Here is a 23,237-nt window from a genome sequence, read left to right on the forward strand (position 1 = left end):
TTTCCAGGTTATAATTTATAACCCTCTACCAGTAGCTCTATCCCAGACACATTTAAGAGAAGAGTTCTTTTAAATAACTCCTGAGCAATGCCTAGGATTCATATGCTTCCATGACCTTGATATAAATTCTCTTCCCTGGAGTAACTTCTATAACTTAGAAGATAGAATTATGCTGATTGGCTGGTAGTGGACATGTGATGCTTCTTTGAAACTGGAGTGGAACAATTCTGGTAGGGAAACGAAGCATGAAGAATAGATAGAGACATTTTTCAAAGGAATAAGTAATACTGACATTTGCTGTAGCAAGAGTGATGGAGTTTTGAAAGACATTTGGATTTGTCAACTTGCAGTTATAGGTGACCTTTAGCAAACACCCTCAGTATAGTGGCATGTGGAAAATTCAGTTTATAAATAAAGGTTGGAAATGGTAAATGGTGAAGCAAGTTTTTTTTTTTTTTTTTTCAAAAAATGTAATGGTCAATGAAAGGGAAAAACCCAATCTCTTTGTTTCCTTACACTATCGCACAAGATCTTTGACTTCATTACCATCTCCAGTCTTTGCTCTCCTTTCCCTTCAGTCTTTCACAGCTTCAGTTTTTCTCTCTAAGCAAAGCCAACTCTAAATTGTGCAATGTCAGAATGACTCTCTTGGGAACATCCTCACCACATTGTTCTTTATCTTATCCCACCGTCTACTCAGCACTTCATCACTGATCAGTCCAGCTCTCTACCTTGTCCTCTCCATTTGGAGTAGTGAGCATCAGTGGAGGAGGCCATAACAGTGTGAGATTTATTAGGACCCAGGAATTAGAAGCTCTAAAGAAGTCAACTGCATCTCTTAGGAACAGAGTTTTTTCCTTACCGACACTTCAGAAGTCTTAACTCTTGTCAAACACTCTATCCCAGCACTGTAGACTTTTCTATCAACAGATCACTGATCTTCCTATTTCACAGATGAAACTGGATCTGTCAAGCAGAAGCACACTCTTAATTTCCCACCATCCCATCTTGCTACAGCTACTGAGTACCTACTCTTCCCCAGGGTCTTGGCACAGACACTTGAAGACCCTAGGCTAACATAATTTTTGTGCAACTAGGAGAGAGACAGAAAAGTGATTAAGGTGATATGCATGTTATGTTAGGGTCATGCCAAAATGCTCCAGAGACTCTTTTCTAACCTTGACTGCAAAGAACACACCTGACCTGGATTTTAAGAACAAATTGGAATTATACTTATTAAGACCAAGTGATAAGTAATTGCAGACAGAAGGGTCAGCTTGATTAGGTTTCAGAGACAGCAAGTGGGACAGAATCCTGAGGATTGTTAACATTTGCTTTTAACCAAAGGCAAGAGCTGTAGAGCTGGGAGGGGGCTACAAATCATGAGGATAAATAGGAACAAATATCATTAAGGAACTCAAAAGATAATTTTTTTCTTTAGGAAAGGTAAAAGAGTCACATATAATAAATAATAAAATGCCTCTGAATTCATATTCCAGGAGCCATTGATTGCTTTGGCAATGAGGTGCCTATGAGGGCATGATGAGGCCACAAGTCAGATTACCTGGAGTGAGGAGAGAATGGGAGCTAAAGGCATATTTATAGCAGCAAACATGAAATCTTTCAAGAAGCTTGGTTTATCAAATAAGAATCAGATTAAAATGGTAGCTATATGGGAATTGTAATGGGATATATCTATCTACCGCTCTCGTTTCAATTAGGGAGCACATTTTTCTCTAAGACATGTGGTTCAGGTATATTGGTCACATGGGTATTTTTTTAGGGAATACTTGTAGATACTTGTAGGCTCTGGGGTAGATTAACTTTCTCCTTTGAACCTAGGTACTATAAAAATCATGAATCTTCCAAAATTCATCTTTCCTACCATATGGGGAGAGACAATGGATATAAAGGAAACACAGGTACAATGAAGGCTGAGAGATAGAAATGAACAACAAATTGCTAACAGCAGAGTTGGAGTACATGATACCTAGCAGAACCTAAATGCAGAACAATCTCTAGATTTCAGTCAGTAAGCCAAAAAATTCACAGTGTGATTCAGCTAGCTGCAGTTGCATTTCTGTTATATGGAACTAAAAAGATTACTACTAAAAATAGATATTTACTTTCCAAAGAAAATTGTATTAAACGGCAGAGAATAAAAATATGTCCTCTTTAGAACCAAATCTTTATTTTTGCTAAAACTCCTTTTTCATTCTATCTTCCCAGTGAGTCGGATCCATTGGTGTTTTTCTTTATCTCCCTTTATTTTACTTTTGTAATAGTTCTATTGAAATATAACACACATAAAAGGAACAAAACATTAAAGTACAACTCAAACACCACAATGTGGGCTCCCATGTCACCATTTCTTTTACACCAAAGTACCCACCATACTGATTTTCTAACTATATATTTTGTCTGTTTTTGAACTTTTTAAAAAGGGAATGATACAGCATGGGTTCTTTGTGTCCATGTATTAGTTATTAGTGACTCAGCTCTTTGGGACACCCCACTTCCCAGTTACCACATGGTTGGGATAATTCTAGCTAGTGAGTTGCAATCTGAGTTGAGCCTTTAAATTGAAACTTAAGACACGCCAGCACTCTCTTTTGCCTTGGATCTTTGAGGTTCACGTAGAAATAAAGGAATACACTTTTAGCAAACTATTGAGGTTTAGAGTTGTTTGTTATTATAATATGACATGATCTAACAGAACCGTCAATATCTTTTCAGCTGGCTACACCAGTTGCGTTTAATTAATGTTAGCCTGGTATATCTCTTTCCATACTTTACTTTCAAACTTACTGTACTCTAATATTTTATAAATTTCACCTATAATGAACATATTAATAGGTTCATGCCTTAAATCCAATCTGACAAACTTTTTATCCTTTTGTTTGGAACAGTTAGCCTATTCTATTTAAGGAAATTAATTTTACAATTTTCTTTGAAAGTAACTTATCGTGTTTTCTAATTATTTTCTTTTCTGAGATGTTTTTATATTCTCACTTTTTGCCTTGTTTTACGTTACATTTCATTATTTTGTGGTTCTGTTAGCTTGATAATTTATACTTTCCAAAAGTAGCCTTTTAGTGAATGCCTTAGATTCTACACATCCCTCTGATTTTTTAAAAAAAATTATAAATAGATGATCTGAAGTCATTTTCTTTCATATTGAAGTACCCCAGCAAGTGTGCAGCTAAAAGTAATTTTCAAGTTTTCCAAAAGACATTACTATTTTCAAATAATATTTATAAATGATATATAGAAGTGGTTAAAGTTTGTTTCTTTATATATAGATATCCAATTGTTGCAGTACCATCTTTGAAATCACTTTTATTTCTCTATTAAAATACCTTGGCACATTAGTTGAAAATAAATTGAACATGTATGCATGAGTTCATTTCTGGAGTTTTTAATTCTGTTTCACTTATCTACTTATTCATTTGTTGCCAATACCACACTGTCTTGATTACTGTAGCACTAGAGTAAGTGCGAAATCCGGTGAATCCTCTAACATTGTTCGTTTTCAGTTTTGTTTTGGCTATTCTAGTTATTTTGCATCTCCATATAGACTTTCAACCTATCTTGTTAATGTCTGTAAATCAACCAGCTAAGACTATAAATGGAGTTGTGTTGAATCTATAGTTTAAAACGAGAAGACTTGGAAGTCGTCATATTATTGAGTCTTCTGATCTGTGAGTACGGGATGTCTCTCCATCCATTGAGCCTTTGTGTGTGTGTGTGTGTGTGTCTGTGTGTGTGTGTGTGTGTGTGTTACGCGGGCCGCTCACCCTTGTGGCCCCTTCCCTTGCGGAGCACAGGCTCCGGACGCGCAGGCTCAGCGGCCATGGCTCATGGGCCCAACCACTCCACAGCATGTGGGGTCCTCCTGGACCGGCGCACGAACCCGCGTCCCCTGCATCGGCAGGCGGACTCCCAACCACTGCGCCACCAGGGAAGCCCCCACTGAGCCTTTTAAAGTTTGTCTCTGCAATGTTTTATAGTTTTCACCCTACAGTACTAATTCAGACACTCATCATGGAAAAACTTTTGTCAGCTGATTTTTGTTTCTTCCCCCCAGAGGATCCATATTCTAATTATAGATTTTTAGAAAAAGCATTCTACTGATTCTACTACATGGATATGTTAAATAAAATTTTTATTGTAAAAGTTTGAAAATTTTAAAAAATGTAAAATATAAAGTATAATGTATTTTATTTTTGTCTGCTGGAAATGAATCTGAACAACTAAAAGTCTTTCTCACATCTCAGAGATTATACTCTCTTCCCTGAGCCATATATCCTTAGCAGAGATGGGTTGCTCCTCCCCTACAGCTCTTCTCACTGAACCAAGGAGGTCGTATACTCTAATTTTATTGTCTCTCATTTTACATGAGGCTCTCTCAGTATCTTATTTACAACAAGTTGAATTGTCTGAATATTTTATAAAGTTTTGGATGACTTTGGATACAACCCAGCAGAATCATTAAAAAACAGACCAAAAAAAAAAAAAAGTAAAGACATTTAGTCAAAGTTAACTTTATATCTGAGGGTAAGACCTCACAATTGCAAGTGATTAAGTTTTAGCAATCATGAATATGTACCTCAAGGTAAAATTTTAAAATAATAGTGTCTTAATGACCTACAAATAATATGAATAAAATTTTCAGAGATGCCATATAGAGTTTCTTAAAAACCTAAGATGACAGTAAGATTATATTCTTTGGAAAGGAATTTCATGATGTAAAAGTTAGCTCTAGAAATAGAAGTCAATATCAAAGATTCATGTAAAGTTTGTGTAAAACATTTATATGGAATGTGAGAATTTGTAAAAATATCACTAAATGTATACATAAATGATTTTATATACAGGATTTATATAGATAGATCTATCTGAGTCCAAAAAAATCATTGTCATAGATGTTTGTCCTGTTAATCTATTTTCCTAATGGTTTAAATAATCAATATGTCCCAAAACTTCAAAAACATTATCTGATAGGGAAAATGGAAAATCGTCTTCAGCTGAGGTCACTGTTTATTCCAGAATATATACTAAATGTATTTCTGTACTAACTAAATATATTCTTGTACTGTATTTAGTACAGGAATATATTTATGTATGAAAAGTATACTAGGATTTTATCAATTATATGCTTGTTTTTATATAGAGTAACAATTCCCATAACTAATTTGATTTTTTTTCCTCTCAGTAACCAAAATTTGAAAAAGGAAAAGATAGAGAAAATGGCTATTTGATTAGGAATTCCTAAAGAGATAATTCACCGAGAGCTATTGTCGTTATAGAAAGGAGGTGATGATACATAGACAATCTTATTTTTATAAATTATAGTATGCAAGTAATATATATTAGTATTTCAATCGGTGCCCCCTTTTTGATGATAGAATTTCCTTCTATTTCTTTAGCTGACTTGAGAGATTCTTTATGGAGTGGAGTCTATCAAATCTGTGATTTTAAACAAATACCAAAAGGTAATAGAAACGATACTTTTCTATAAGGAAAGCATTTTCAGAGCAAATATTCTCAGGGCTGTGGGTATATTTGTTCCATTTTTTGTCTCATTATGAAATTCATGACTTTTCTCTTCAGGAGGTCAAATGCCCTCTAACACATCAAAATTAATCAGATGTACATGTTTGATTAGTTCCACTGCCATAGCTGCAAGCCATCTACCATAGCTGTGAAAATGCAGGTATCATACAGTTTGTCCTTTAATTCTTTCTGTGCTGTGACCTCACTTTTGCCTTTTGGGGAGTCTAAAATAGCAACCCTCCTGCCTGACGCCTCTCAAATAGCGGCACATTTCTTCCACAGTGGGTGTGGTATTATTTCATTACAAATCATTTTTAATGTGACTCATTTTTTCAATGTGTAATTGCTCTGCTGGCTTTAAAACACTTTTTAAAAGCGTACTAAATTATATTTATCAACAAGAAATTGCAAAAAACGTTTTAAATATCCTTTTGCTTTTTGTGGAGTACTGATTTGATGTCACAGCTGTGACATAAATGTCTCTCATTTTTATATTTTGGGAATATTTCTACTTTGGTCAGATCACAATTACAGTTCACATGCATTTTAGGCAGCATCTCTATTTTCTGAGAACTGTAATTTTGCTGTTCACTTTTTACTAGGTTTCCTTTCTGTTTGTGTGTTCCCTGTCCTTTGTTATATACTGCTACTGCTTGATTTCCTACCCATGTCAGTGCTTTCATTTTTATGACTTAAAAAATGTCATCCCTTAGTGTTTGAGTCTTCATAAACTGTGTATTATTTTTAATTCAATGGAATGAACAGTCTTGGGGACACCATTAAGATACATTCCACTCCATGTCTGAGTCCTAAGACAGCTATTTTTCAGTTTTTAAAAAAATCACAATTCTGCTTTTGTTAATCCATAACCAACAATATGTGGAAGAGTCATACAGATGTCTAATAATGACAGATAAATGGATTATTACAGTTTTGATTCCAATCACATATCCCATAATTCCTTTTTTTCCCCTTGTTCTGAGACATTTGGCCAGCATGTAATATTTATGTGGCAACTTGGGAAGTTTTCATTAAAAAAATACTTACATATGGCAAACATGCATTATAACTATTTAGAAATGAGTAAAATAACATTAAATATGGCAACATAATTATTTTATATATGCATGCTAATGTTGTAGATAGTATCACAATTGTGACTGCTTAAACATATGTATATCATTTTTATTTTGTTTCTATATACAAGTTCCAACATTATACATCTTGCAAATAAAACTGAAAATCACAAATCAATTTAACAAAAATTAATATGTGAAAATTAATAAGTATTGTCTTAAAAGATTTGTGGGATATTATTGTGGGATTTCATTTGTGGGATATTGTTTTATATCCTCCATCTTGATAGATGAGAATTAGCAGCAAATGATTAATTTTTTTAATTGCTTAGCAAAGAGTAATAACCAATGAATCGTGCCTTACAAGGCATAATCTGAAGATAAAGAATAGAAAATACATTTTTCCAAAACTCTTGTGAACCTTTATGAACAGTGAACATGGCCATCCTGTATGGAAGTAAGAGTGAGGAATTCCACAGTGTACCAGAAGGCTACATGTTTGTTTCACCACTTGGTTCACCAAATATCACAATTATACAATAGTAACTAGAACTAATTATCTCAAGTCCTAATTATACCAAGGGCATAAATTTGCATCTCCATTCAAAAAATTCAATTGATCAAGTCTAGTTGACTCAGAATTTATGCTGCAGACATACTATTAACTTAGAAGCAGTTAACAAAAATCTGTGAAATATCAATAATATTAGAAAACAGTTGAGAGGAAAAGAGAAAAATCAGCACTTCTGCTGGTAGGAATAAAAAAAAAATACTGGTAACCAAAGGGTATATTTAATCTACCTTGAAAAATATTTAGTTTTTATTCTTTTTGAGCAAGATTGTTCTTGTTGCATAATAAAGCAAAACAAAAACCAAAAAAAGCTTGGCTTTTCATCACTAAAGTTCATCCAATTATCATTTATTACCTGAAAATATAAAGAATGTAAAACTTAGTTTCCAATATGGAGAGATTACTCTCAAACACAAATTGCAATTTTCCTACAACGTGTGATAACAAGAAAATGGCATCTTTCCATAAATTTTATGATGCTTATATTAAGACACAATGAAAATAAAGATAATCCTAAACTCTTCTACTTTGAGAAAACACCCTAAATATCAAATATAGTAACAGCTAAATAAAAATTATGATTGAGGAGTCAATTTTCTTTTAAAATAACAACTAATATTGTCTTCTTTGAATCAAAATTACTCAATGTCAAAGATATTCAGAGGACAAATTACATTTATTGTGGGTGCACATTTTCTTATATTCATAGATCCATAAAAAGTTTTAATGCAGAATCTAGTTTAGAGATTGTTTCAGAGGGGATCCTGTTTGTGGTTATGAAAAAACGAAGTCTGAAAAAAATTTGCTAAATGGAGTTTTAAATTTCTATCATATTATTCCTTCCCAGGCAGTCATAACATTTTGACATAATGGAATATTATTCATTGTAGTAACCAGATTATCATTTAAAACATAACCTACAGAGAAATGTCATATGTAGTAATCCAGTCTCTTGTATTAGCTAATATTGCCAAATATAATAGTGGTAGTTTAATAAAGAATGTCATATAGAAAGTTTGGAAAGTGAATCTAAATAAACTTTCTCTCCTATGAGCAGAAATTCAAGAATTATTTTTAACACAGTAAAAATAGCATCATTTTACCTCATCACTTTATCTTAAGAGAAACACTCATGGAAAGAACTTCAATTTATTATACGACTGGAAAGAAGACATTTTATTCAAATCAAGTTTTAATTATATGCATAATGCTTTCAAACCATATTTTTAATATGGCATTGTTTAAGAATTGATAGGGGCTTCCCTGGTGGTGCAGTGGTTGAGAATCTGCCTGCTAATGCAGGGGACACGGGTTTGAGCCCTGGTCTGGGAGGATCCCACATGCCGCGGAGCAACTAGGCCTGTGAGCCACAACTGCTGAGCCTGTGCATCTGGAGCCTGTGCTCCGCAACAAGAGAGGCCGCGATAGTGAGAGGCCTGCCGCACCGCGATGAAGAGTGGCCCCTGCTCGCCACAACTAGAGAAAGCCCTTGCACAGAAACGAAGACCCAACACAGCAAAAAAATTAAAAAAAAGAATTGATAGTCAAAATCAATTATAATTATATTGTTTTTTATCACAGTATATTATATTTTACTATTATTTAAAATACTATCATTTTTAAAAATGGAAAGTGTCCTATAAATCACCTAATCCAATAACACTGATTTACCTATAAAACAAGTTACTTTTATAAGACACAGAGCTAATTAGTGGTAGAAGACTACTGGAAACATGCCTCTTAATTGCTAATTGCAAAAATGAAATTGGGTGATTTGAAAGCTGAATATAAACTGTGTAAAATGTAGTGTGTAGGATACATGAGGATGGATCTCAAAATTATGTGAAACATATAAAACTCTCCAAAGCTCTGTAACCTACTGGTTGGGATTGTGGTAGACAAATGACATATTCCTCACCTCAAAAAAAGAAAAGAAAAGAAAAAAAAAAAGATGTCCACATTCTAATCCTTGGAAGAACCTGTCAATGTGTTATATTACAAGGCAAAAGAAGAATTAAGATTGCAGATAGAATTAAGATTGTTAATTAGTTCATTTTAAAATAGGGTGATTGTCTTGGATTATCTGAGTGGGTCCAATGTAATGACAAGTGTCCTTAAAATAGAAGAGGGAGGCATAAGAAAGAATCAGAAAGATGCCAGCAAGACAAGAACTCGACCCAGTTTCCAGAATCAGGAAAAGGCAAGTAAACAGCTTCTTCTCCAGAGCCTCTGGAACGGAACTCAGCCAGCCCTGTTCACACCTTAATTTTAGCCCACTGGGACCCATTTTGGACTTCTGACCTCCAAACTGTAAGAAATAAATTTGTGCTGTGTTTAGCCTCTAAGTTGATTTAATTTATTACACCATCAATGGGAAACTAATACAACGATGAAAGAAAAGGTTGAGTAAGAAGTAGTTAATAACTTTCTCACTGAAGTAATTGGCAGAAAAATAAAAGAAGCAGAAAACACGGGACGGGATCTTGAGAGTAAAAAGTCTTTTAGCACTTTCAGTTCGAAATTAAAAAGACAAATATAAACCTCCAGTAGAAAAGAAGTTTAAATGTGTGTTGAACTCAGACACCTGTGTTAGAAGTGAAATCCAGGTATAGGCCTCTAATTAACATGGAGGTGATGCCTGAGGTCTCAAAAGTAGTGCTTTTTAAAGGAAGGGTTCCTCAACCCTGGGTCTGCGGACTGCTGTTACAAACTGGCCACACAGCAGGAGGTGAGCGGCGGGCGACTGCGTGAAGCTTCATCTGCCTTCGCTCTGCATCACTCACATTACCGCCTGAACCATTGCTCGCATTACTACCTGAATCATCACCCCCCTCCCGTCAGTGGAAAAATTGTCTTTCACGAAACCAGTCCCTGGTGCCAAAAAGGTTGGGAAACACTGCTTTAAAGGAAAGAGAAAAACAGCAGGGGAACCAGGTCATCTGATTAATAGGTAGACCTGGATCCTGAAACAGATATCTATATCCAATCAACTATATCTCTATCATCTATCTATCTATCTGTATCTATCATCTATCTATCTATTGGCTAGATATTAGAGCATGTGCTATTTCCAGCTGAAAGAATCATGATAATGTTACCGATAAATTTTCTCTGTATAAACTTATTTCTACTTATTGTATTACATTAATTATCAACATATCAACCTTGGAAATTACTCTAAGTCCACAACTGAGATTGGCTTAGGATAACAAGAATTCAAGCTGAATAGGCATATAAACTGATTTGTCTAAATTTATATCCTTAATGACAATTACAAGGACCAATTACAATTAAAGTCAATAAAATATTTTTTGGTGGGTGGTGGATGGATGAAATGTGTGAAGGGCCTCAAAAGTTACATATTTTCAGGTATAAAAGTTATAATATATATAGATATCGAAACATGCATCTGAAAAATATGTTATGCCAGTTACACCTCAATAAAAATATGTGTAATAGCATTATTTGTTCAACATGGTTGTGCAGTATATTCTTGGCTAATAAATAAGACCTGCATACAAACAGTGAAAACCAAAGCAAATTTTAATAAAACCATACCCCCTTAAATACATTAATCTATAGGATTAATAGGGATTATTGCACCAACATTATTGTATTTTTCAATATAAGAAATGATACCTATAAATCATAGTCTATCCTTTTGAGGCTTGAAACCTAAAATCAAACTAAAATCAAACAGAAAACTTTCAAACATATCAAGCCATGTTCTCCAGCTACGTCAATCTATTGAAATATAGAAACTTAAATTATATTTAAAATTAGTTTTCAAAGTATGAAGATTTTGGAGTGAGTGGTCCAGTGAGCAATTTCTTTCACTTTGAACACAAAGTGTATGTGGAGTGAGAAATTATAATAGGGAGATCTTCAGTTGTGTGACAGTACGGTGGAATCAATGATGGTTGAAATGATATTTAGCTTTGCCATTCCACTAAGGCTATATTTTCTTAGCATAGCAAAATGTATAGAAGCGTAATATTCTACATATCCCATACAAACTAACCTCCATTTGAAATACAGCAAAGGCCTTTCTTAGCTGTAAGATCTTCAAAATCATGTTCACCATCAATTTTATCATGTGTAAAATGGGACTTATAAAACCAACCCCATCCATTTACTGTGAAAATTAAAGGATCAAATAAATTTAAATAATTAAATAAACTTGCCATATTGTCAAACACATAGTAAATACTCATTATTGTTTTTACATAATAAGATGACAACTTTTAAAATATATTTGTATTCACTTACCTTGTATAAGTATGCATCATATGTGCATAAGAAATCAGTATTTAACTTAATAAAAATATATTTTATTAAAATAATTAACTTATTAAAGCATTATAAGATTACACAGGTTTTTATAAAAATTATCAAGGTACATGACTTAAAAAAATGCTCCTTTTGTGAAAAGCATTTAATTCAATTGTCAGGAATATTATCTGACTTCTTTCACAAAAGCAAACAGTGTTGAATCAATTCCATTGTCTGTTATCTAACTGGAGCTCTAGAAAAGACAGGTTCTTCCTGTCAAGGAGATAGAGTCTGATCATTATTCAGAAAAAAACAGTTTAAGCAGGGCATGGGGTTAGCAGAAAGACATTGAAACTTCACTGGCTTTAGTCAGATCTCAAATTGGCAACAACAGCTAGGGATATAGACAGACACTAATACAGCAACTGGTGATGACAAAGTTCAGGCTTATGGTGCCAGATTAAGTGAACCCATAATTCTCACCAAGAGGAACAGCAGAAAAGAAGCAGAGGCGTAAGAGAATCTGGATTTTAATTGCTCCTTTAGTACTTTAATGTGATAGCTAACTTGTTATAAATTTCCTGTAGATGCTTATCTTAATTATTTTATGAGTTATTTTCAAAAATCAGCTTGGTTAAGTCAGGTTGAATTTTGTTTGAAGGGTTAAATGCCCTGCACTTAATAACACCACCGTTTTATGGCAGTCACCTAGAACTACACTTCAGAGCCTTTGCTATCAAGACTCTTCCTGGTTACCCAGATCTCAGCCAGAAAGGAGGCACTGACAAACAATTAATTAAAGCAGGATAGAGAAACACCTTGGCAAAAGAGTTTTTCCAGTGAATAATGTTGCAGACACATGGAGAATGCATTTTTTTCTGAAATGTGTTAAATAGATATGATTGCTTTCTTACTTGAAGGTACAATTGTGTAATGCATTACTGAAGATGGGCAATTATCTATGAAGTCAGTGGGCAGAGAGGAGGTTATCCAAAAACTAAACTAGATCACAGAATCACTTTTATCCAGATATGGAGCGTGGATATCAATTATTCATTGTTGTTTTGAACTGCTTATTTTTAAAACTAATTTTAGCTAATTATGCTCAACTGAATTATAATTCTGTTGAAGGCAAGAACCTTTTTGTTTTTTCTACTCCATACAATGCCTTGGATATTCTTAGATTCCAAATATACCTATTGGTAAATATCTATATATTCTTTACCAACATGCACACTGTGGGATACAACTGAAGAAAAATCATTAGAGAAACACATGGCCTCAAACTTTGGTGTCATGATAAATATAGGGTTTTTTTTTCTCTCAATGGAATCCTCAAAACTTTATGGAAATCTGTGTATATTTATGTGGTCAGGTTTTTCTCTCATTATGTATTAGCTATTTCAAACCACCTCCATTCAACAAATATGTAACCTCATCAGAGATCTTAAATCTCTTACAGTTGATTTCTCTAGCAATCTCCCTCTTAATTGGCTTCTTCCCTGTAATAAACATGCTCAACTCTCTCTTACCTCAAAATGTTAAACTTTCTATCACCCTGTTTCCCCCAACAAATGAAGCTTCTTTTATCTCCCTGAGGCTTCTTGGCTATTTTCTCTACTCTGTGACTGCTCTTTTTTTTTTTTTTTTTTTTTTTTTTTTTGCAGTACGCGGACCTCTCACTGTTGTGGCCTCTCCCATTGCGGAGCACAGGCTCAGCGGCTATGGCTCACGGGTCCAGCTGCTCCGCAGCATGTGGGATCTTCCCCGACCGGGGCACGAACCCGCGTCCCCTGAATCGGCAGGGGGACTCTCAACCACTGCGCCACCAGGGAAGCCCGACTGCTCTTTTTTTACACGTGCTCTTCAATCCAGGGCACTTTCACTTTACCCTCTTCAGATGAGCCAAGTTGAAGTCGATTCTAAGATAGATCTTAAATGCCTGCCCTGCAGATAGACCTAGTGGAGTCTTTTCATAAGCAGTCCAGTACTTTTTGGGCAAGACTTATTTTAGTTTTTTTTGAAACCATGGTCTGAAGGGATTTTCCCTGCATCTTTGACTTCATGTTCTATTTATGTTTTACTCTATATTATGTAATACATAAATTTACTATGAAAAGTTTTATCGTAATTCCAGTTAAAGTCTTCTTCATAAAGTGGACTAACAATTACCCAATATTATTGAAAACAAAATAAATAATCACAGTGTGAGAGAATGTGATTAAATTATATGGCTTGGTTGTTGTAATATAAAGAGAGAATATAATAAAAAACAGAACCGTTTCCACCATCAATGACAGGTCCCACTCCAGAAACTTTAATGTTTCTACTAATATTCTGAACAAATATGTAATTATCATCTCTGCCATTTCTAGTCAGCATGCGTTTGGGTGGAAGTTTAGATATTTCTCAGTGAAGTGAGTTGCTTGCCATCCACTGTGAGCATGCTGACACCATCAAAGAAACATTTCAATGTTTGAGTTCCTTTTAAACACTTGAAAGGCCATAGATGTCTCTTGATATGGTGACACATTTCTCTGCCAGGAAAAAAAAAATTGGGTTAAAAATAAAAAAGAAAATCTTGGTATTCTCTGCACAGATGGAACACTCTTGATGCTAGCTTTGCTTCTTTGCTGAAGAAAGAAGCTCCAAACATAATTCATTCATCCCACATCTAAGAAATCATCAATGATCCCCAAAGAAGTCTTATCTTCTGTTATGAAAATTGTTATCTATAACAGAAAAATTACATTTAATTTTTTTTAAATAATAGATTAGGCTTCATATTCTATACAACAGAAATGTGATTTTAGAGATAATAAATCTTTCAGTGTTTGATTGAAGTTGGAGTAAAATTATTAATGATTAATGTTTTAAGTTAAGTTTCTTTGAGCAAGGGAAATTTAAAATTCAAATTTAGTATAATTAGACAAAAAGTTTATTTCTTGGCTGACTGGAGAGATGTATACGTATTTTGGACATTTGAACATAGCGAATTTTTTGTTTATTTTAAGGGCCCTGGACTCACTAATATAGAATATTGTCTAAAAATAAGAGTTTGCTACTTGCTAAAAAACTATAAGTAAAGAACAAATATGAATGAACATATGAATTTTCCAGTGCTAGAAGAAGTATCCCTGAACTTGGGTTGAGAATAATAAAGCTTTGTCTGTTTTCCACAAAAATAAATCCATAATCAATAGAAAAAAATTCAAGAAACTCTTCTGAGAGTTCTTAGAAAAATTTAACCATAAGTAAGCATATTCTTAATAGTTTCCGTGATGACACAAATAGCATAAAAAATGTCAGCCCATCCTAAATATAGTCTGAATGAATTTTAAACAAAGAGATGAAACTTCAATTTAATTCAAACTGTCTTAGAGAATTCTGATATTTTTTAAAATTTAAATCTGGTCTACTGGATTACAGGGGAGTCTCTTGAATGTTATATATTCTTACTGTTACCAAAATATGAATGATAAATTGATTGGTTTAAAACATAATATACACATAGCCACATAAATGACCTCTCAGAAATGTTGATATCAAGTTAAGGCTAAATCACAGTAGCTTTCATTTCTAAAGGAAATCTAAGCAGAATTAAATTTACTTTTTTGTGCACTGTTTAGATTTATTTCTATAGCTCATATATTGGCCCTTAGTAGAAATGAATAAATAATAACATGTGAAAGTAACAGAAATGGTTCTGTTTTTATTTTCACATGAACACACTTCATTATGTACATTTTCTGGATAGGAAGCTTTAGCTTTTCTTAGATTTCAGAGCAATCAGTGTTCTAGCTATGGTTAAGTCTTGTTTAAAAAGATGCTCTTTTCCAAAATTTTGTCCTCATACTTTTTATATTTTAATTTCTTGCATCAAGTCTCTTAGCTTCTGTTACAAAATTTCATTCAAGCCATTACTTTCCCCAAGAAGCCTTCTGAGAACCCTCTAAATTTGGATTATGTCTTCTTCCCATGTGCTGCCATTGTATCTCTGTACTTAATGCTATCAAACACTCATCACACCACACTGAATTGCCCTTCCTTTTGCCTGCATCATATACCAGACTATATGGTCTGTGAAGTGAGGGACTATCTAACATTCACACCTAGGAGACTGCACCTAACAGGACATGTGCCATTAACTGGGTGGTCAGTATCTGTTGATGATTGCATTTGAGTTGAAGTTTCCCAGTACTTTCTACTGGAAGAGGTAATTTTTACTATTTGAATTGTATCCCTCTACTGAGAACTTAAATATCCTATGATAATATGACTTAAGTGTTTGCTCCAAAACATTATTGTTCAGAAAGAGAAGATGATAAACCAGTTGATAATTGCTTTTTCCTTCAAGAGATTCTCAGACTAACCTTCTCTGGGAAAAGGGCTTGCTTACCTGACAACCACTTGCCCACTAAGTCTGGTTTCAGGACTCTGGCCTCACTGTGCATACTGATCATAAACTATTGTATCATAAATTTTGCCCAATCCCAGCTACTTCTCCTCTTTGAAAGATCCACCTCAAACCACTCCAGACCCCCAAATCCAATAATTCACTTTTCTAATTTCCTTCTTTTGAGAAAATGACAAAATTATATTCTTTCTTATGACAATAGGTATAATTAACTCAGCTTTGAGTAGATCAACAGATTGTCCTGCTAGTGTTTGTGGTGAGTCAGTAGACCACACTTTCAAAATGTTTAAATTCCTGTGAGAAAGCTCCTTGTTTTACACTTTGTTGTATTTCATTCTTTGACTTATACATTTGTTATATACAGTGATATACATATATTCCAATTATATATAAATAATCACCAACAAACTGATTACCTCAATTGTCTAAATGTTTCTAACATAAAGTAGATAATGCACCAATTATTTAAACATTTCATAATATGTCTTAAAAGAGTTAAAATCCTGTGCATTTGTTAGAGAGAGGTTTGAGGCAGCCCATAGGTATGTTCTCGAACACAGTTATATTCCTGAATTTTCTTGTTAGGTCTTGTTTTGTTCTTTTCTCTATGAGTGAGAGCATAAAAAAACACCAGGTTTGAATTTGATTAATTTTATCCAGGGGTGTACCTAAAATCTCATACCAAAGATATGAGGATATATTTAGGATTTGTACATGAGTGGCATTACAACTTTTGTTTTTCTTTATGCTTTAGTGCAAGATAATTGTGCATCATACATATTGTGTTTAAATTGGCAGGTGCATATAACCCTAGTTAAATTTATGGGGAAAAAAGTACCAATAAATTCTTTTGAGATAATTCATTCTGTCTGTCTGTCTCTCTGTTTCTCTTTCTTAACTTAAAGTGAATTTACCTCAAATTGTAGCAAGGAGGTTAGTAAAAGAAGATATTCACTTTTGGTCCCAATTATTTTAGAAAGAATTGAACAGTTTCCATTTTGGTTGTGATTTTTTGGGCTAAAGGTAATACTGCTAAGATTTATTACAGCACAGGATAAAGTGCAAACGTAGCAGGAAAATAAGAGTCCTAAATGAGTCCATTGATATCCAGCACAGGCTTATGGGAACTTCCTTGTCTGAGGCCACATGGAGGGCTCTGTTTCCCCCTTATTTACAAATATGCCATTTATATTAATCGTCTCATTTCAGAGTTTTGGCCTGAGGTGTGCTCTATGCCTCTGGTGTTGAAATAAGGATGAATTTTCTAATGGCAGAAAACCTTTTTGACTTTTTAGGATGGGAGTGACTACAGAGGTCGCCCTTACAGAATTTGTGAAAGGAAAAGAGCAAGATTTCTTTAAAACTAAAGCAATGGAAAAATGAGGCAGAATCAATGCAGAGGAACTGGAGCTATGTATAGGATCTGATTCAGTAAAGTGATTTCATGAGAACCATCGTAATTGGAGCTTGAAGGCTAATACATGTAATTAATCTAAAACAGTCAAGCCAGAGACAGCTCTAAATACGGCCCTCTTCCATTGCATCTTTCATGCTTTTTCTTATAGATTCTAGTCCTGACTTACTTGGTCCTTCCTGTCAACAGCCCACCCTTTTGCCTATCATCTGATCCCTTCCATATAGGTTCTAATATTGACTTCTACAAGTAACTGCTGACTTCCTTGATTTAAGTCTGCAGCCCATCTGTTTTATATGTGTTCTAAACTTGGCTAACATTTTCTGATTCCATTAGGGAATATTGTGTGGTGTATGATGGCAAAAAAATAAAAATCACAGTTTTTAATAATATATTATCATTTCCAACTATACAAATAAAAAATGAAACATAAAAATTAGCAGACATAAAACTTTCAATAACTTTAAATTATATATATACTTTATATATAAATATAAATTTATATATTACATATGCTTTATGTATTATATTATTATATAATATATTATTTATGTATCATATATAAAGTATAATATATAATTATTATTATTTTTGGACACTGAACTGAAGTAGTATTTTGCTATTAAGTGTTAGTACGTGCTTGAATCTTCAATATGAGTTGTGTCTTTTTTTTAAGTGCAAATGTAAATGAATAAATTTCACTATAGAACTCAGACATTATAGTTATTCAGACATACTGCAATTTCTATATTTTGTTGTTGTTATTATCTAATTTTCTTTAGATTCAGAGAAATGAAACTTTAAGTCTCAAGTTCTCAGGTGGTGAGCAGGGCCAGTAGTGGATGGAATTATGTTACCATAGTGTCTAGGAAGGGAAACAGAGTCCAAAATCCAAGAAATCAGGCAACAGGGATGAAAACTACATATAAGGAGAATAAAATCACAGGATCTATAATGTAGGTAATGCTGACTCTGGAAACCCTATAAGCATGAGAGGAAGTCAGGCTCTGAGGAGCCTGAGGTCTTCTGGAGCAGAAATGTCTTTAAAGCACACTCTTTTGCACCCTGTCTGCCCTTCCTCTTGGAGTCACTTTGGAAATGCTGGTTGGAGTACGAGAGCACTGGAGTAGGGGGACAGAAGCTAAAGGGATTCTTAACAAACCATTTGCAAAGATGCATTTCTTTGACCTCACTCAATCAAAATTTGCTCATGTATCAAAAGTCCAAAAAGTAATATACAACCTGAAATTAGTATGGTTTAATCAAGTAATTTTTAAAAGAAAAAAAAAACCAGTAAACTAACTTTATGGGATGAAGTAAGAATAATCATTAAATTTTATGAAGTAGATTTTATGAGACTCATGATAAAAATTCTTTACTGAAATTTTCTATTTAAATAAATGTTTGTCCTAGAAAGGCAGGAAAGTGGAAGAGAGTGGTGACTAGACATTAGTGACTAGACATTTCTATTCCAGGAGAGACCTTCATTGTTCATCAGTCATCCACATAGATTTAGAAATATTTGTAGATATGAAACAGAGTTAGACTACAAAATTTTATTTTCTTAACATTACAAGTGTCATCCATATTTAAGGATGGTGTAAATAAGCAGATTCAATTTTTAATTAAAAGACCGCTTGTATATTTATAAATAAATATAATTCTTATATCTTAAACTCTTAGATTTAACTCGCAGGTGTAGAGGTGCAATACAGGTTTCTGTTAACACTATAATTCTAATTTCTTAGAAAAAATACTGTATGAAATAGTAAGAGAGAGTAAAGAACAGAAAGGGCAGGGTGGAGGGTAAGGGGCAGGAGAATGAAAATAGAAGCATATTAGTACTACACAGTTCAGGAAATTTAAAATGTGTTTTTGAATGTTAATAAACTTTTTTCAGATTACTTTTAGACTGACAGAAAAGTTTGTCATAATATTACATAGTATACCATGCCCCAGTTTTTTCCTCTTATTAACACATTACATTACTATGGTATAATTGTCACAGTTAATGAACCAATCTTGATTCAGTATTATTAATTAAAGTCCACACATTGTTAAGATTTTCTTGGTTTTTACTTAATTTCCTTTTCCTGTCCCAGAATTCCACACAAACTATCACATTACATTTAGTCATCATGTCACGTTCCAAAATGTATTTTTGTGATTCTTAAATCTAGAAATAACAGAATGCATTGCACACTGGGGCTGCTAAAATACTGAAACAAAACAACCATGCTACACAGGTGGAAAATGGATTATTAAAGTGCTAATACAAGAGGACACATAAATAATACATGACTCATATCTTCAGGATAACATTGGAAATGCTATGTATGGAACAATATTGAGACTAAAATTGAAAAAGAATATAAAATGCTTTCAAAAGTCCAAAAGCAATATATTTCTAACTTTAGATAAAATGGTTTTTACACCCAGAATAATACTTTTTCAATTTTACCAGAGAAAATAATATTCCATGTTTTACCTTGAATTGTGAGAAACACTAAGATTTTTTCTCATTCAAAAAATAAGTGTCTGCAAGTGAACTTTGAAAACATCATAATGCTATTTGCTTCAAGACAATAGAATATATCAGTTGTCCTCAAGTTTTCTCATCAGTGGGGGATATAGAACTGAAACTAAATAATTTGCATTTCTTATACTTAAACTATAATGCAAATTTTGCTTTTGGCCATTAAATCTTTTCTGTTAGTTACTGGTTCAGAACATAATTAGGTTCCAATCTGTTCCATAGTCTAGAATTTTTAACTCATTTAATCCCCACAACAGCCCTATGAGATAAATACTATTACAGTAAGTCCCCTACATACAAACAAGTTCTGTTCCGAGAGCACGTTTGTAAGTTCAGTTTATTCGTAAGTCCAACAAAGTTAGCCTAGGTACCCAACTAACACAATTGGCTATATACTGCTGCTTTTACGCTTGCTTCTGAACATCCTGGGCTTGAAATAAAGATACTGTACTGTACAGTAAAGAACACAAAAGCACAACCACTTGTAGAGGACGCACACACGTGACAGTGTGCGCCAGACTTGTGAACTAACTTAAGTGATTGGACATGCGAACGCATATTCGCATCTTTGAAAGTTCTCAACTTGAAGGTTCGTTATGTAGGAGACTTCCTGTATTACCCCTATTTTAGAGATGAAAACACTGATAAACAGAAATGATGATAAATTGCATAGGGCATTTTGGCTCTAGGGACTTTGATCTTAATCACTAATTCTATAGCCTCACGTAAGGAAAAACTACAGTACCATATTTCTAACAGTTGTAAATTACGTTTTGAGAATGGAGCAGTACATACTATTTCATGTCAGTCTAAAACGTATTATGTACCTGTGCACACATAAACACATGCTCCATTGTATGTCGCTGCATAGATCCCGATAATACTATATATTTTACGATAGGTTGCAGAAGCAAAAAAGTTCCTGTGTGTTTGAAGTGTATTGCTTTGTTGAGAGTAAACTTCCATTTCAGTGTAGTCATTCATAACTGAGAATTAATTACAAGATATTTTATCATCTCAAGATTCCCTGTACAAAACTCCTATGAACTACATTGTATCATTCCTTAGGTTTCAGGTAAGATAATCATATATTTGAGACGGGGTTGTGACATGACTTCACACATTCTCCATAATAACACCAGAATAAAAGAAGTAATATAAGTTTTTAGAAAGTTCTCTCAAGCTCATCTGATACCAAATTTAGAAAACCTAGTGTTCCAGAAATGATATTTTTTTCCTTCACTGCATCACTTATTGTAGTCACCAACATAATGTAATGTAGTTTCAAAATGGTGTGTTATAAATATCTAACATGACAACCTCTTCTTTGTCAGTCATCCTATTAATTGCTTACCATGAAAGAGTGAAGAGTCCCTGCCTACAGGAAATTCACAATCCTGTGGGATAGATTGATACATTAGTATCTTTAATATGCACAAGTAGTAAAGTGTGACAATATCAAGGTCTCATCTCAGCCCCATTGAATCAGATTCTGGTCTTGACCCTATACTTAGACCAGTGATGGGCAAATGAAACATAATGCAAGGCAAATATTCATTATAAAATAGCAGCCACACAAACAAGTAAAACATGATATGAATTTTAATAATATATTTTACTTAACACAATACATCCAAAGCATTGTCTACTCAGCATGTTATCATTATAAAAAACATTTTTATTGATATAATTTAGATTCGCGTTCTCATGCTAAGCTTTCAAAATCTCCTATTTTAGACTTACAACACATCTCTATTCTGAATAACCGCATTTCACGGGCTCAGAATATATATGAATAGTGGCTACATTATGGGACAGTGTGGCTCCACCCCCTTGCTACTGAAAGAGTGACCAGCAGTATCAACCAACATCACCTGGGAGCTTCAGAGGACTACAGAATCTCAGCCCTGACTTCAAACCTAGTGAATTTTAATAAGATCCTCAGGTGATTCATATGCCTATTAAGGTTTAGAAATGCTGTTCTAAAAGAGGATATATAAGGAAGGCCTCAGAGAATTCTTATCAGGGAAAATGGATAAAAACTGCTCCAGTCAGTTGAGCATACAAAACCTTACTCACTTTCTCAGAGTTAATTTATAATTCAAGGGGATGGATTCAAAATAATAACAGCTAAGGAAATAATTTAAGAACCAATTGAGGAAAGTCATTTCAGAGGCGTTGACAAGTATCTTCCAAACAAAGGTCTCTGACAATTTTGTGAAGCTAGCTTAACATCCATCCCCTAATGCTATCCTCTGTGTGTGTGAATATTTATTTTGTACTATCTATAGTTTGCAATAATTTTAGACTAATTTCTTTGATGAATATGTATCTTCTGTTTGGACAAGCATGTTTATGAAAGAGATTATGCAACAGGTAAATAAACTCACTGCTGATTTAACTGTTATCCACATATTTGATTCAACAAATAATTCATGACTTCAATGACACAATTCTGAGAACAGCTGGAACTTGAGTAATCAATTATAGATGCATCTCCCCCAGGCACCTAAAAAAAATGGGAGTTTATTCCATAGTGCTAAGGATTTTTAGTCCCTCAACTACTCTCCCAGGTCAAATCGCATCTTTGCAACTGGTGACCAAATTCCCGGAGTTATGGCATGTTGAAGGCCTGCATAATCAGGCAGTCTAACTTTTATCTGGGTGATTATCTTGTGGCTACTTATCTAGTTAGAATAAGTTCAATTTTTTTTAATGAAAAGGCTAATATAAATTTGAGGGATAAAAATAGTTTATTATTGTGTCTTGTCTTCTAGTATTTGTTAGATGGCTGGTTAAATGAACTACTAAGAACATAGGCTTTTGTATCAGATAGGTCTGAGTTCAATTCCTACTCTTTTACTTGAATGAGCTTGAGCAGATTAAATAGCATCTCTGAGCTTCCTTGTTCCCATAGTTAAACTAGAAAGGATCTATTTTATGTACTTCTTCAAGAATTAAATTAAACAATAAAAATTTCCATATAATAAGTACTTATTTAGTAGTTTCTAAATCATATCAGATTTCACAAAATCAAATTACAAGAAAGAAACCCTCAGTCTGTTATCCATTACCCTTACCAAAATAAGGAAGCCCTAATCTTAAGGACTCCCAATGTTATTTTCTCTTTTGAACTTGACCCTAAAATAGAGACTTCTGGGCAGCTCTTGCAGTAGTAACAACGTTATTATCATCAACCTCAGCAACAGTATCCTAGCTCACATTAAATGTGGGGCGCTCTGCTAGGAGCTTTATAATAATTGCCTTATTTATATCTCACAAGAATTCCAAAAGTAGATATTGCTAATATCTCCAAAGAGGAGCTTTGTAAGGGTTAAATGACTTCTCCAAATTCACACTGTGTGGAAGGCCTGGACTAGCGGTACCAAAGCCAA

Source organism: Monodon monoceros, unplaced genomic scaffold (assembly GCF_005190385.1).
Source record: "Monodon monoceros isolate NGI ecotype Baffin Bay Population unplaced genomic scaffold, NGI_Narwhal_1 Super_Scaffold_12, whole genome shotgun sequence".
NCBI classification, from domain to species: Eukaryota; Metazoa; Chordata; class Mammalia; order Artiodactyla; family Monodontidae; genus Monodon; species Monodon monoceros.